This window comes from Chiloscyllium plagiosum, unplaced genomic scaffold (genome assembly GCF_037043375.1).
Source record: "Chiloscyllium plagiosum isolate Xiang-an unplaced genomic scaffold, Cpla_swu_hap1 HiC_scaffold_23, whole genome shotgun sequence".
In the NCBI taxonomy this organism is placed as follows: domain Eukaryota; kingdom Metazoa; phylum Chordata; class Chondrichthyes; order Orectolobiformes; family Hemiscylliidae; genus Chiloscyllium; species Chiloscyllium plagiosum.
The window spans coordinates 8280669-8298449 of NW_028270161.1; the positions used below are offsets into that span (position 1 = coordinate 8280669).

The window sequence follows — 17781 nt, forward strand, 5'->3', positions numbered from 1 at the left end:
CTCTCAGATTAATTGCTGTTCAAAACAGCTTCAACACTGACACCTAGTAACTGGCCATATGATAACCAGCAGACTTAGGATCATTGGTAAGCAATTAGCATTGGCTAATATGCAAACATTGAATAATTAACTTCTTCGCAAAAGCACCAAAAGAATTTTATGATGTAGTGGTAGTGTCCCTACCTCTGAGTCATGATGCCTGGATTCAAGCCCAGAGGTGTCTCATAACAGATAGTATATACAAACATAGTGAGCAAGCTTTTGTGAATGTAGATTACGCTGGAGAAATAAAGAGAATCTTGGGAACATTGTAGCATAGAGGTAATGTAAGAGATAGTGAGGATTGTAGATGCTGGAGAAGTCGGTGTCGATAGAGTGTGGCACTGGCAAAAGCACAGCAGGTCAGGCTGCATCCGAGGAGCAAGAGAGTCGACATTTCGGGCATAATGATGTAGGGTTATGCCCGAAACGTCAACTCTCTTGCTCCTCAGATGCTGTGCTTTTTCCAGCATTGAGGTTTATAATCCAGAACTCCAGGCTAATATTCTGGGGACATGTGTTTGAATCCCACCATGGTAGACCATGAAAAGTGAATTAGTTAAAAAGCTAGTCTAATGGTGACCATATAACCCATTGTCAACGGTCATAAAAAAAATCTGATAACCATCGCTTAGTTCAACCAAACAGCAATATGATTGACTCTTAACAGCCCTCTGGGCGATTAGGAATGAACAATAAATGTTGGTCCAGCCAGTCACACCCACATAGCATAAATGAATAAAAGAATGATTATATTGACATCATTTAGCTCAGTAGCAGCTCAAAAACCTGGTGAAATCACCAAGCATTAAGGTTTTATTGACATCACTCACTCATAGTAACCTACACCATTGTATTGGAGACAGATGAAATTGCTCCAATGATGGGATATCTGGTCGGCATGGACGGGTTGGACCGAAGGGTCTGTTTCAGTGCTGTACATCTCTATGACTCTATGATGCTATGATTACTGACTGCAAACTCACTGCAGGTCATTTCCAAATGCATGTGCAATATCAAACCAATCGTTACAAATTAAAATGTGATATATTTGCTAAAATAAGCAGTCCCATAATAAAAATAAAGCGTGAAACAAGGTGGTAGAATTAGTATTTGAAAGAGGAACATGTGCACTATTAGTGACAGCCCCAAAAATATATTTATACAAAAGTGGCAAATGCAACTTAATGAAAAAATATCTGGTGAGAGAAATCAAGTGATAAACAACGCAGAATTTTTATTTTCATTTTTAAAAATTGGCTTAACATTGTGTATGTGCAGTCAGCAATCATTATCCGATTGTTGATGTCAGCAAACATATTGTTTTTATCCATGATCATGGTTGTCAACCATTGTGGTTGACAAAGACCTCAACTGCATCCAACCTATTACCTGTGCTTCTGCGCTTGCCCCTTCCTATCACTCACAGCAGCATGATTGGGTCCCCCTTGTCTTCACTTTCCATCCCACCAGCCTCTTTATTCAAAGGAACACTCTCCAACATTTCAGACAACTCCAGCAGAATACCACCACCAAACATATCTTCCCCTCACTCTTCTATCTGCATTTCACAGGGATCGTTCTCTCCAGGACACCTTGGTCCACTCCACAACCACCAACACCAAACCCCCCTCCCCCCAATATTTTGCCATGTACCTGCAGAAGGTGCAACACCTGCCCCTTCCCCTCCTCCTTGCTCACCATCCAAGGACCTGAACAGTTTTTCCAGTGAAGCAGTATTTCACCTGTACCTCCTCCAATCTTGTGTATTGCATTCATTCCAGCCAATGTAGCCTACTCTACATCAGATACACCAAACACAGACTGGGTGACCATTGTGCAGAACATCTCCGATCTGTGCGCAGGTGTTACCCTGACCTTCCTGTAGCCGGTCATTTCAACACAGCGTCCTGCTCACATGCCCATGTGTCTGACCTCAGCATGCTGCAGTATTCCAGTGAATCCCAGCGCTAACTGGAAGAACAACATCTCATCTTCAGACTGGGCACTTTAAAGCCCTCTGGACTTAACACTGAGTTCACCACCTTCAAATTGTGAACACACTCCCATTCCTTCCCTTTCTTTTATCTTGTAACATTCTGCTATCATGTTGTCTCTCCCCTCCCCCCCACCCCAATGGGACTGTCTGTCCTTTCAAATGAGGAAACTGGTGAAATCCACATTGATGCCAAGGGGTTGGAGGGTCCCGAGGTAGCTGTCTGATGATGGAGCAGTGCTCTGAAAGCTAGTGCATCCAAATAAACCTGTTGGACTATAACCTGGTGTTGTGTGATTTTTTACTTAGACTCGAAACATTAGCTTACTCTCTCTCCATGGATGCTGCCTGACCCTCTGTGATCTCCAGCATTTATTGTTTTCAGTACAGATTGCGGCATCTGCAGTAATTTTCATTAACTCATATACTCTTCCATAAATTTTTTTCATTATTATGTATCTGTTAGGTATATGCCGCCCTTCTTTAATTACATTTATAGAAATCCCTGCTAATGTGCATGCTTGGAGGAGATACTAGCCTTTTGCACAACACAACAATTGTGGCAAATTATGAATTCTATCTTTTTTCAAGATAAACACGAGTGATTAACGTTCCTCATTTCCTCTTTCTTCATTCCTTTTCTGAAGGTCGTAGTATTTAGATTCAGTTTTGCATCAAGTAATAACTATCTTCTCGTACCTCATTTAAGTGACTAGTATACATCAGAAAATCAAGAAAACAAAAAAAATTAAGAGACAAGCAACAATCAAACAAATGTTTACATCAATCAAAAGCAAGTTGACATGTAAAAGGCCTCACCTATCAAAGCAGTTTCATTAATATCCAGGGAGCCATACCTTTCCTGACAGTCACCCATCTGTCTGACAGATCCTGCAGTGTAAACACTTCCCTAAATCTACTAGTCATCATACTCAGTGTCTCTCGAATGCCCACTGTGACATTAATCCTAAAAAGAAGAAGCTCTCAATAGCACTTTATATATAAAATTAATCTACCTTTCCTTCCCCACAGATTGAATATTAAACATGCAAAAAAAGGAAAAAAATTAAAAAGAAATCAAACAGCTGAACAAATGAAAAAACAACAAATAATCCAACATTCAGCGTTCAATCTCCAGATTTAAAAAGAACTGTCTCCAGAACCATCTACATGTAGGCCTCTCTGCACGCTCCGTATATAAACAATCTCTCCTTCTCTGCGTATTTATTAACCTAAATTTTTTTGTAAAAAAAAAATTCCTCTGCAGATCAAAACTTGACAAACACAAATCCGTTAATAAAAGATCTGTTCAAAAATGTCCCTCCTTCACATTGTAAAAGAAACTCTCCTTCACATTTTTTGTTTTTTTTAAATGCTTTTTTAAGACATTAATTTTAGAAATATAAAATTTTAAAACAAAGAGAGAAAAACACCTGTCTAAAGATTGATACTTGACAAACATGTGAAGGCCCTGCTCATATAAATGCTGTTTAAAAAAAATCTCTACTTCTTCATTTTTTTTGTAATTATTTGGACGACAAGTATTCTTACCTTATAACTCGGAAATAAAAATACCATAAGAATCATATAAGAAAGCCTGCAACTCAGGAGTAGATGCAATATCCATGTTTCTCTCCGTCCACCATTTTTACAACCACTCATTCACAAAATATATCTTCAACCCAAACATCTTCAGCTGCCTCCATCGTAAGGACAGTAGTGTGAATGATCACCTATTGTTCAGGGAAATTCACAACTCCTGAAGCAGTCCATATTCAAATGCAGCAAGATCTTGACAATAAAGGAAAACGCAGCATAGTCCCAGAGGACCACTCTTATTGTCAAGAGAGAGAGAGACAGTGGTGGTTTAACCTGAGGGTCACCACGCCTCAGAGAAGGGGCAAGGTGAAGAAGGTGGGACTGAAATCAGACAAGACCCTTGCAGCATATAAAGAAAGCAGGGAAGAACTTAAACAAGGAATTAGGATGGCTAAAACAGGTCATGAAACATCCTTTGCAAATAAGAATAAGAAGAATCCAAGGCATTTTATATGTATTAGCAATTTTTGAGAAGATTTGTAGCTCAGATTGAGGTTCTGAATGTAGGCTTGCTCGCTGAGCTGGAAGGTTCATTTTCAGATGTTTCGTCACCATGCTAGGTAACATCAGTGAGCCTCCAGTGAAGAGTTGGTGTTATGTCCTGTTTTCTATTTATGTGTCCTGGTTTCTTAAAGTGGGTAATATCATTTCTGGTTCTTTTTCTCAGAGAATGATAGATGGGGTCCAATTTGATGTGTTTATGATGGAGTTCCGGTTTGAATGCCAGGCCTCTCGGAATTCCCATGTGTGTCTCTGTTTAGCCTGTCCCAGGATGGATGTGTTGTCCCAGTCGAAGTGATGTCCTTTTCATCTGTATGTAAGGATACTAGTGATAGTGGGTCATGTCTTTTGGTGGCTAGTTGGTGTTCGTGTATATTGGTGGCAAGTTTCTATTGGATCCTTTTGGTTCATTACTTCAATGAAATTACTTAGGTTCAAATACTTAACTACAGAAGCAATCATCCCAACACCGACAATCAGAGCTGCATCAGGACATTGTTTCAACAAGCCACAACACACTGCAGCATCCAAGAACTACAAACAGTAGAAGAAAGATACCTATACAGCGTATTCAATAAGAACGGCCACCCAATAAACACAGTCCGCTGATTTCTCAACAACAAACCCAAACAAACAGCTCACCACCACCTTCTCACAGGTGGGCCGGGATGTGTGATAAATGCGGGTGCAGCCAGTAATGCCCTCATCCTACAAATGAAATTTAAGGAAGCACAGAAACAAATCCACATACACATGTACACAAACGGAGACAGATAATGTTGCTGTCTCATTAGAGGAAGAGGGAGAGTGAGAGAGAGAGAGAGAGAGAAGGAGAGAAGGAGAGATGGTTGGTGGTGGGTTTGACACAAGGGTCAACACAACTCAGACGAAGGGCAGGATTGAGAAGGCAGGATCTTTATGGTGACCGCAGCTGGCTTGGGAATCAAACCCACACTGCTGAAGTTATTGTGCATCACAAAGCAGCTATCCAGCCAAATGAGTTGGCCAACTTCCTACACAGGTGCAAATATACACACATATGTAGAAAACACACAAATACAGATATAAAGGGTTGTATTTTATTCCTTACCTCATGACAAACTTGAAAATCAGGAGAGGATTTAATGGAAAAATATGTTGAGAGGTGAAGCCTCCACCTCCTTCCCACTTCCATCTCAGTCAGACACATGTTCAGAAGGTCCATAAGGCTGGATTTCCCACCCTGCACCTGCACCAACTGAGGTCCTTCAGTTGACAATTAATGCCCAATTACATACCATTCACTATAGAAACACACACATTCAAGCCTTAAAACCTCAGGACTTACTAAAGTTGACACCAAGAAGAGCTGAATTATTATTGGGATGAACAGTTTCAGCACCAGCAGCTGCCCAGAGTCTGTGCTACATGTACTTTGTAACTTGTTTGTAATAATTTGTAACTTGATACACTTATTATAAAGTCGACTCTTCAGTCTGGTGATCGCTCATGTCACTACCAATAGAATACATTTCTGAATTCAATTACATTTGTACTTCTATGTAAATATGACATGGACCATGTTTGCTTGTAATTGTTGATCAATATATGGAGGCCTGAACTCTGAAAACACACCATATCAATTTTTCATCTCTCATAATAGTTTTCCTTTTTGTCTTTCAGGGATTAAATATTCAACAAAGAATCATTTTCTGAAATCAAATAGTAATGAGTTGCACTGTGGTTGCTAGGTAACCTGCCTTAAGTCCTTCCTTGTATTTCAGTCAAGGACATCTTGCTTTTCATATTACACTTTCCCTTTTCTATTTCTATTGATTTCTATAGACAATGATGTTTATTTTGTTGAGTTGATCTGTCTTAACTAAAAGTTCTTTTGTTGTTTTATATTCCACACTTCCTCCCTTAACTAACAAGCCCCAATCAATGCATCATACATTTTGTATTAAACTGCCTGATTTCTCCTTCAAACTGTGTAACAGCATCCAAATTCCACTTCTTTCTTCGGTCAGCATGGTCAATCAATGTCTTGTAGCAACTGTAATTCAATGGATAGCATGTTTGCCTTTACATCTGGGGTTTATGAGTTCAGGTCCAATTGCAGAGACTTGAAGGCAAAAATATTTAGGCTGCCACTCTCCCAGAGATTAAAATAAAACAATGACATTTAGAAATGAACAAATAGCAGCTCCATTCTAAAGTGTACAAGATGCGTCTGATAATTGCTTGTCTTTTGCCAATTTGACTTCTTTCTGGGCCAGTGCAGCACCGAGGGAGTGCTTCACTGTTCACGGTGCTGTCTTTTAGATGGGAAAGCAACCTCCTCCCCTCTCAGGAGATCGAAAGATCCCATCCCCTAGTTGGGTGAACACCAGAGGAGTTCTCACTGATTATGAGACCCTAATCCATTCCTGCTTGTGAGTCCCTGATGTGCTTGCATTACAACACTTCAGAAAAAAGAACTAATTAGCTGTTCAGAGATTTGTGCTGTCCAACGGATGTGAAGGGCGCTGAATAAATGTAAGGTGTTCTTTTCTCTATTTGATGATGGAAGCTGCCTCAGCTGAACAAATCCTAATCTCGCCATGCAGAATGTCTCATTAAGGAATATCACGGTCCGGATTTAAAATTACATCAGCTTTCTTGCCCTCTAGTTCTCACAAACTGGAGCTGTGTCTCGCTTCAGTGGAGGAGACTCGATCGAGTTAAGGCCAGATTCAGGTCTTCCTGTGGATTTTGGCCTCAGGTGGTGGGAATCAGTCTTCCAAGAGGTACCAATCAATCAGATGTCAGCAATCCTCCATTGCTAGCAGCACCACTGGGACTTGTGGCTGTGATTGGTAATGCTCCAGTCAATTAATTAGAGATGGGATCACTGGCCTGGTAAGGTAAGGCCACATTTGGAACACTGCAAACAATTCTGGTTGCCATAATATAGAAAGGATGATATTAAACTAGAAAGAGTGCAGAAAAGATTGACTAGGATGCTACCTGACTGGAAGGTTTGAGATATGAGGAGAGACTGGATACGGCTGGGACTTTTTCCCTGGAGACTGAGGGGTGACCTTATAGAGGTTCGTAAAATCGTGAGATAACATTGATAAGCTGGATAGCCAACAGCTTTTCCCCATGGTAGGGGAGTCTAAAACTAGAGGGCATAGGTTTAAGGTGAGAGGGGAGAGATACAAAAGGGCCCAGAGGGGCAATCATTTCACACAAAAGGTGGAAAATATCTGGAACAGGTTGCCAGAGATAGTGGTGGACGAGAGTACAACTTAGAAAGGGATATGGACCAAATGCAAGCAAATGGGACTAGATTAACTGTGAAAACAGGGCGGCATTGCCCTCTTCCTACCTTCAACTATTACGGTTAGTTATCCCATTGCCAACTGACATAATGATGTAGACCTAGGGATGATGTTCCTCACCACAATGGTCTGGATTAAATTCTATCCCAGGGTGTGCACTTTTATTATCTTGAATTAATTAAGGCACTAAAACGTATTGTACATTTCCCCCAGCTGCAGTTAAACCAGCACAAATACAGAGTTAGTCCTTTTGAAATGTTTGGGTTTGCCAACGACAGCAAGTTCACAGCTGAGGACTGGGGGAGTCCCTTAGAGTCATGATCTATCAAATGGGAGGTTTGTTCTGATTTCTACCTCGAAGGCAGGAACTTTATTGTCATTGATAAATCCCAACTGTGATCGATGTAGGAGATCTGTCAGATCCAGTACGACATATCCCTGATAATAATGAATATCTCATTATACTGCATGAAATACACATGATTCTTGGAGCCTAACATATTATTATAATTTGAAACATTAACAGCATAATCATCAGAATATTAAATTATTTAATGCATTCCTTTCCTGCCATTGAAAATTCCAGGGAATAGCTGATTGCTCTGATAAGTGAGCCTTTGTGCCAGGATCCCAAGTTTATAAAATTATCCTGATTTAGAGATGCCGGTGTTGGACTGGGGTGGACAAAGTTAAAAATCACACAACATCAGGTTATAGTCCAACAGATTTAATTGGAAGCACACTAGCCTTTGGAGCATCGCTCCTTCATCAGGTGATAGTGGAAGACACAATTGTAAGGCACAGAATTTATAGCAAAAAATTTAGTGTGATATAACTGAAATTATGCACTGAAAAATACCTTGATTGTCTATTGAGTCTGTTAGAATACCATGATAGTTTCACTTCTTTCATGTGTAAATCACAAAACCTTTTTTTAAAAGTTGCATTCTCAGGTTAACTGTAACAATTGGTGTTAGCTAGACAATATGTTGAAGGTGTTAGCCTCCTGTGTTCTCTGTCTATGCCATGATGTTTAGATTGATTCTAATCTAAAAAGTGAGATAACCAAGTTTTACATAAAATTATCCCTTTACTTCATCACATCACACTCACTTTAGCTACTGCAAATAGTTGCCAGCCTAGCTCGTGACACCCACATCCCGTGAATGAATAAAGAAAGAAAAATCATAACCATGACACTGTTGGATTGTAATAAAAATTAATTTGGTCCACCAATGGTCTTAAGAAATAGGTTATCTCAGTGTAAGCAACTTAGTTTAAAGGTTCCAGACTTGAAGTGATTGATTTCAAACTCGAATGGAGTTCTTTGAAGCTGAGAAAGTCTAAGCATAGTTGTAGGAGGCTATCAGATTGTCAAGACTGGGAATTGAAGACACAGTTAAATTATGCCCAATGGATGTGAAAGAGAAGGGAATTCTCTCTGGTGTGTGTAATATAAACATGTGTTGTTGAGCTTAATGGGATAATGTTTCACTACATGTTTCAAATTAGGTAAATTTATGCTGTATGTAAATAATTTGATTTGTTCTACTTTATCCTCATTCTTTTTGCATAATAAATTTCTGTTTCGCAATTAAAAACAAATCTGCAGCACTGCATGCACCTGTTTCAGTGAAAGCCCACCTCGTTAAAAGCAAACCAAAGCAAACTATGATCTATCAAATCAGATTTCAGTCTGGGATCAGACTCATCCTGCAATAACATCAGCAGGGATCATGACAGTATACCTTTTAAGAGACATGTCCATTATACCTTCACTGTATCATAGCATCTGACCTGATGATATGAAGATTGCAGACTCCATCTTAACTGAGGTCACTTGAAGCATGACAAGCTATTGGAAGCATCCTACTATTTGTAACTGAATTGCTTAATGTTGGACACAGAGTGCCAGTGGAATTTACCAGGCAAGATCCTAGTAAATCTCCTCTGCACCCTTTCCAAAGCTTCCACATCTTTCTTATAATGCAGTGACCAGAACTGTACACAATACTCCAAGTGTGGCTGTAGCAGAGCCAATCATTTCTACAATGATGGAGAAAAGAGCTCTTGTGGTGGAGTGATAGTGTCCCTAACTCAGAGTCAGGAGACCTTGGTTCAAATCCCACCTGCTCCACATGTGTGTAATAATACCTGTGAAAATGTCTACAATTAGGTCTCGATCAACCAGGCCACATTTAGTGAAAGTAGCTCTTTTGGCACAATGATAGTATCCCAACCTCTGGGCTAGAAGACTGGGTTCAAATCCCAACTGATTATAGCCTGTAACACATCTGAACAGGGTGTTTAAAAATATCTACATTAAGCAGGAGCTGTACACAGTGAGAAAGTTCTGTAGAAATTGATTGTCACAGCAACAAAGATTCATGACGCACTCTTGTAGCAGAGTTGGCAGCATCCCATCTCTGAGCTATAAAAGGCTGAGTCCCCCAAGTGCCACCTGTGCCAGATATGTGCCTGAACATGTCTGAACAAATTGATTAACAAACCTACAAAGTGAGAAAAAAATGACTTTTGTAATACTAGTGTCCCTACCTCTGAGCTAGGAGGTCTAGCTTCAACACTGCCTGCTCCAAAGGTCGGTCAACCACATCTGAACAGGTTAGTTCAAAATATCTGTATTGGTGAAGAATAAACCATGAGATGTTATCACGTCAACTCTTCAAACAGTTTGTCACATGGTAGCAATCAGGTACTATTGGCATGATAAATATTGTTACTCAGGTGAGGCACACTCCCCAAGATTGCAAGATGTTCTGTATGGCAGATTATCAGATTGGGTGGAGCTTCATGCATTTTCCAACATTAACCCTTTCAGAACTATTCCCTTATTCCGCACCAACCTGCCAGCCCTTTGCAAATAGCAAAACAAAATGAAAGATCCTGAGACGAACTCTAAATCCTGCCCACACCCAGTCCTTTGAAACAGATCCTCGGATTCAGATCAAAGATGCTCTTAGATTTTGAGCATGAATTCATGGATGAGTTATATTCACTTGTTTCAGGTTAATCTGTTTTTATTCTCAGTTCTATTGTTGTGTTGTGTACCTTTAATCAAAAGCAATCAACTCAATATCAGTTTATGTCGGATTCCATAAGGAACAGATATATAACAGAGATTACATTGATAATACAGACAGTGGTTGTAAAGCATTCCATGGAATGGAATGATTCCTGTATTTCCAGGATTGTCTGCACAGGGCAATGTCCAGGATTGTCAGAATTGACATTGTTACCTGGTTATTGTATGAGCTGTGTTGACGGAGTCATTAATGGGGGTTAGTGTGAGCTGGCTGGTTGTGAAGGTGAGATGGGTTAGTGAGGAAGAGACTTTGAAAACCATCATGAAGCAGAAGTCTTCAAATGAATTCAACTCAATCATCTTCTGAGACAGTGCATCCCTGACCCAAACAGCTCACTGTGTTTTTGTATTGCTTCTTTTTATATCTGGGGATGTGAGTTTGTGATCCATGTGTGAGGTGGATTTGTGATAAGGGTTTGTGTGCCTGTGTATGAGTTTGTGTTTGTATGCATGTTTGTGACAGCAACTGTATTTACACGTGTGCGTGTGAGTACTTTTGTGCGTGAGTTTGTGTGCATGTGAGGAATGTAAATTTTTGTGCATTAGCGTGAAGAGTGTTTGCATGTCTGAGTCTGTTTGCATGGTGGCAGTGAATGTGAATGAAGTGTGTGTGTATGTGTTTGTGTGTGTGTGCTGCTGGTTTTGGCTCAGTTCTGTTGACCACTACCATAGGAAAAAAAATAATTATTAAGGGTAGCATGTTGGCTCAGTGGTTAGCACTGCCGCCTCACAGCATCAGGGACCCAGGTTCAATTCCAACTTCAGGCGACTGTCTGTGTGGAGTTTGCATGTTCTCCCCATGTCTGCGTGGGTTTCCTCTGGGTGTTCCAGTTTCCTCTCACAGTCCAAATATGTGCAGGTTAGGTGGATTGGCCATGCTCAATTGCCCATAGTGTTCAGGGATGTGCAGGCTTGGTGGATTACCCATGAGAATTGTGGAGTTATCCGGATAGGGTGGGGCTGGGTGGAATGTTCTTTGGAGGTCTGTGTGGACCTGATGGGCTGAATAACCTGCTTCTACACTGTAGGGATCCTACTAGAGTATCTACCATAATCCTTCCTGCAAGGTCAAAGCAGAACTATCGAGAACAAATTGCATGCATGAACACAAGCCATCATTTTATTTGTCCTTTCAGGACAGTGACTGGCACACACAGTGTAAAGAAAAAAATGAAAGAATTGCGAATGCTGTAAATCTAAACAAAAACAGAAATGGCTGGAAAAAACACTCAGTAAAACTGGCAGCATCTGGGGAGCGAAAACACATTTTACGTCTTAGGCCTAATGACCCTTCCTCATAACAACAGATACAACATACCCTGCAGTATGGTGGCAGCACTGAGTCAAGCAGCGACTGCATTCTTCAGAGTTAAGAGCAATGTCTTCTTGAATTTGCTCCAAGCCTTTTGCACAGTAACCCCTATTTTTTAAAATGTTCTGTTCAAATTTCCATCCTTTCCAGTGATGAAGCTTTGGACAGTGAAGCAATTAAAATGATGCAACATGAGAGTTAGCCTTACTGGCATCAGGCCAATCTGACGAGCTCGTTCCCCAACCACAGCCCAACCGTAAAGGTGGAGGAAGTAAATGCCATTCACATTGAACCCTGACAAAGGCAGATCAAATAAAACCTGCTTTTAGTTTTACATCAGACCCTCTGCATTCTGTACATGTTCTTATCACTATGCGCAAAAAAAAGACCTTAAGTTTCAGAAACCTGTAATTCTGTATAACGATGTTCCTTTAAGCATTTGATAAAAAGAGTAATTACTATTGAGAAACAACATTGCTCTCTACCCCTCTATATTCATGGGTACAGATTAACATGGAACTGAAGAAAAGGCATCAATATTTCGACAGTATTTTATGTGTAGCAGGAAAGAAATGAAGGAGTATCATTGCAAACCAATAGCATTTCAATGGAATACAAGGAAAGCTCCACTTGCTTTGGGGTCAATAGTAAGATTTTTCCAACACTCATCCTCCTCCTTGAATAATGGTCTCTCACTCTCTTTAGTTGTGTAGCAGAAACTATTGACACACATAGACACATTAATGTTACCAAATACAGATCTCTCATGTAGAGTCTCACTCTTGTTCCACTGCAGGCCTCTTTCTGGCCTGTTCTTCTGCTCTGCCAATGTCAGGTTAACATAATCAGTTACATTATGATATGTACACAATCATATCCCATTATAGAATAGAGCATTCAGTCTGCTCATTGTGGTTTTGAAGAATGAACAGTGATCTTATTCTGAAGGGATTTGATGATGTAAATGCTGACAGATTGTTTTTGAGGAGGTTTCTCAAACAAGAGGCACAATTTCAAAATAAGGGAGGTCTCCTTTTAAGAAGGAGATGAGGAAGAATTTCTCCTCTCCTGGGCTGAATTTCCTGTTACATCATCTTCTAGACCTCTCTGAAAAATCAGTACGAGAGTGCTTTAAAAAAATGAGATGAGGAGAGAATTTTTTTCTTTCATTCACAGAATGAGGGCATCACTGGCTGGGCCAGCATTTATTATCCATCTCTAATTGCCCAGAAGGCAGTTAAGAGTCAACCACATTGCTGTGGGTCTGGAGGCACAGGCAGATCAGACCAGGTAAGAATGATGAATTCCTTCCCTAAAGGACATGAGTGAACCAGATGGACTTTCCCAAAATTGGCAATGGATTCATGGTCATCTTTAAGAATCTTAATTCTAGATTGTCGTTTTCTTGAATTTAAATTCCACCATCATCCATGGCAGGATTTGAACCCAGCTCCCCAGAACATTATTGGGGTCGCTAAATTAACAGTTCAGAGATAATACCACTCGGCTATAACACCCCCACCCCCTCTAAGGATGTGACCATTTTTACAATCCTTAATTACAATAGGCAACTACACTTCAAAAGTATGTCTTTGGCTGTTTTGGATCATTCTGTGTTTGGAAAAGGTATTTGACAAATATGAATCTTTCTCTTTTCCTTTATGGACAAGCCCAAATAATATTTGTGAGAATGTTATTAGGCGTCGATGTCAATAGAACTGGCCTAGGTTACTTTCTCTTTCTCTCACACCCACTCTCTGTCCCTCTCTCTTTCCCAATGCAGCTGAAGTCAACTGTGTTTGTGCGAAGATTTGTAGCTCGGATGCTCGTTGTTGTGGTTCTGTTCGCCGAGCTGGAAGTTTTTGTTGCAAACTTTTCGTCCCCTGGCTTGGCGACATCATCAGTGCTTGGGAGCCTCCTGCGAAGCGCTTCTGACAGCCAGACTACTGCGACCCCTAGGACTCATATCGGCACACAAACCAACAGCCACGCTCAGACAACAACTCACCAGAACGAAGGACCCGATACCCAACATGAGCAAAACTAATGTAGTGTACAAAATACCATGCAAGGACTGGACAAAACACTATATAGGACAAACAGGAAGACAGCTAACAATCCGCATACATGAACATCAACTAGCCACGAAACGACACGACCAACTATCCTTAGTAGCCACACACGCAGACAACAAGCAACATGAATTTGACTGGGACAACACTACTATCATAGGGCAAGCCAGACAGAGAACAGCCAGGGAATTCCTAGAGGCATGGCATTCATCCACAAACTCCATCAACAAACACATCGACCTGGACCCAATATACCAACCACTACAGCGGACAGCTGAAACTGACAACCGGAAGCGGCAGGGACAGACCACTATAAACACCGGAGGAAACATCAATGAAGCGCTTCGCAGGAGGCTCCCAAGCACTGACGATGTCGCCTAGCCAGGGGACGAAACATTTGAAGTCAACTAACTCACAAAGACTGGAGATAACATCTGCATACTGCTTTCTTCTGTCTGAGTTCCACACTGTACAATGTACTGGCAAACCAATCTGACAAGTTGTTAGCATTTGTTTATGGACTGTACAATTGATATTCCCCAATCAGCAGGGTAGTGAATTGTACATTCACTCAAGAACAGTACACAGAGATTAGCAGATTAAGTACAAGATGAGCCAAAGACTAAATATACAACAGAAAATGGAGAGTACATTAACAAATGCAATTTGACCTCTGTTGCATCTGATTGTTAACTTGAAAAGATTCTGCAGACTTTAGTGTCTAATGTGAAAAATTACTAAATAACTAAGGTTACAGAAAACAACTTTTGTAACTGCTACATTTGATTGTTTTCAAATTACAGACACACCCTTTGGGGGAAGCCCATCCCCTCCTCAGCGGTCAACCATTGGAACAACTAATTGCTTCCTTTTCAATCTGCTCGTCTCCTCTTTGACATCAGGAGATCTGACAGTTCATGATGGGATTATTGGAGCTCTGCTATCTAATCAATTGACTCTTCAATCACATGGGTAGAGAGAAGCTTTTGCAGCTCCTGTGAGGTATTTGTGCTTGCCAGTTGGTTTAAATTCATAGCAAGGCTTTTGCCTGCAAACCATGCAGTAATGAGATAAAAAATCTGACCTTATTGTGGAAGGCGAGCTCTCCCACTGGAAAAAGGTAGTTTGAGTATTCATCCAAGGATCCATTACATAGGCGGATGGCTGTTGTGGTACAGAGATCATGTCCCTACCTCTAACCAACAGGTTCAAGTCTCAGCTGCTCCAGTGGCATCTAATAACAAATCTGAACATGTTAATGAGGAGAATATTACTCCAGTATGTCAGACATGCAACTGTGTCAGAGGTAAATAGATTCTTGATCAGTAGAGGAGTCAAGGAATATGTGGAAAGGACAGGACAGCGGACATGAGGAATGTTGGATCACCCTTGATTCTATTCAATGGCAGCATCGGTTCAAAGCCCCAAATATCATCTTCCTGTCTTTAGAGACAAAATTAACTTGATGCCCTATCTTTCCTCTCAATTTTAAAAATTATTATTCACTCATGGGATGTTGGCATTGTGGACTGGGCCAGCATTTGGGGCACATCTCTCGTTGTCCTTGAGAAGGGGTGTAAGCTGCCTCTTATAAGAACTGTTGCAGTTGTTGGGATGTAGGGACACTCTGCTGATAGGAAGGAGCTGCAAATTTTAACACAGTGACAGAGATACATTTCTAAGTCAGGATGATGCGTGACTTGGAGAGGAACTTACAGCCAGTGGCATTCCCAGCTACTGGCTGCTTAATCCTTGCAGATGGAAAAGATTGCAGATTTGTAAGGAACTGCCAAGAAGTTGTTGTGAGTTAGTGCGGTGCACCTTATAGATGATACACACTGTTTCTTGAATGTTGTTGGAACTGCACCCATCCAGGCAAATCGGGAATGTTCCATCACACTCCTGACTTGTGCCTTGTGGATAGTAGAAAGGTTTTAGGGAGTCGGGAGATGAGTTAATTCCTGCAGAATCCCAGCTTCTACCCGGCTCTTGTAGCCACTATAATTATATAGTGAGTCCAGTTCTGTTTCTGATCAATGCTAGCACCTAGGATGTTGATAGTGGGGGATTCAATGATGATAATGCCATTGAATGTCAAGGGAATATGGTTATATTGTCTCCTTTTGGATATGGTCTTTGCGTAGCACTTATGGAAATGGTTCTATGGAATTACTTGGAACAACCATATCTATTGATCAATTTTTTTTGTTGCCTGGCATCCTGGTCAATATTTATAACCACATCTGCTCAGTTACTTTATGTTAGCTTGTTGTGTGCAAATCAACTACTGTGTCTCTTTATTACAACAACAATTTCGCTTCAAAGTAGTTCTGTAGTTTTGCAGCTATTCTGGGATATCCTGAGGTCTTAAAAGATGCAACATAAATGCGAAAGAAGGCATTTGATATGCTTTCCTTTACTGGTCAGAGCATTGAATACAGGAGTTGGGAGGTCATGCTGAAGCTGTGCAGGACATTAATTAGGCCATTTTCAGAATATTGTGTGCAGTTCTGGTCTCCCTCCTATCGGAAGGATGTTGTGAATCTTGAAAAGGTTCAGAAAAGATTCACAAGGATGTTGCCAGGGTTGGAGGATTTGAGATATAGGGAGAGGGTGAATAGGCTGGAGCTATTTTCCCTGGAGCATTAGAGGCTGAGGGGTGACTTTACAGAGGGTTATAAAATCATGAGGAGCATAGATAGACAAGGTTTTTTTCCCTGGGCTGGAGCAGTCCAGAACTAGAGGGCATAGGCTTATGGTGAGAGGGAAAAGATATACAGAGGAACTGCGATTATCCACATGACATGGGCGGGAAGTATTTTGTTCGGATAATCGAAATTTGGATAATTGAATGCCGGGTAACACAGTTTAGCCAAACATCAGGACCTTGCAATCTTGCCGAATAATCTGAAGTTCATTTAATCAAATGCTGGATAATCGAAGTTCCTCTGTAAAAGAGACCTAAGGGCATTTTTTTCACACAGAGCGTGGTGCATGTATGGAATGAGCTGCCAGAGGAAGTGATGGAGGCTGGTACAATTACAGCATTTAAAAGGCATCTGGATGGGTACATGAATAGGAAGGGTTTCAAAGAATATGGGCCAAATGCTGGCCAATGAGAGTAGATTAGGTTAGGATATTTGGTCGACATTGACAAGTTGGACCATGTCTCTATGTCTCGCTGACTCTATAAACTGAACTTGCTGGGATCTGCTTCACAATCTCCTTGTCACTGATGCTTTTCCAGATCACAAACTACTCAAGTATCTTGACCTTTTTTCTACTTAATTGATCTTCAAACTTTTTTGGGATTGAGGAATTGGGAATGAAGGAATGTTATTTTCTGGCCTTCCCCCAGCCCCTAAAGATGATTACTTTCCGATAATGTGACTCAGAAATTCAGGCAAACGTTCTTCAAGATTTTCCATTGAAGATAATCGAAGGTGATGTTTTCTAATGGTTTCACCAATCAGAGGGGTAATGATATTTCATCAACAATTGCAATGTTTTGTGGTGTGAGTGTTGGAATAAAATTCTGTTTAGAAACGTGTATCCCTGGATTCGGTCTAACCAATGTTTAAATTCTGGTAATAGAGAACTGAATCAGTTAGGTTGAGTAGTGTAGCGTTTGGAATGACTGTAATCTTGTCCCTGAAACACATAATTTCAAGCATGACGGCAAAAAACTAACTGTAAGGAAATAGCAATAAAAATTAAAGACAATTTAGAAACAAAATAAAAATAGAAATTGCTGGAGAGACTCAGCAGATCTGGCAACATCTGTGGAGAGAGAGCTCCACTCACCCCCACCCCCACCCACCCCCATCCTGAAGAAGGGTTACATCCAAAATGTT

At 40.7% G+C, this 17781-nt stretch overlaps 1 long non-coding RNA gene across 1 annotated transcript in view; it reads right to left on the reverse strand.

Moving 5' to 3' along the window:
• Window positions 1-17781, reverse strand: part of LOC122561520 (uncharacterized) — a 40526-nt gene that overhangs the window by 10922 nt on the left and 11823 nt on the right. Inside the window, exon 2 of the long non-coding RNA XR_006315030.2 lies at window positions 9997-10077. This is a non-coding gene — a long non-coding RNA (uncharacterized LOC122561520). The remainder of the gene's footprint in view (window positions 1-9996; window positions 10078-17781) is intronic.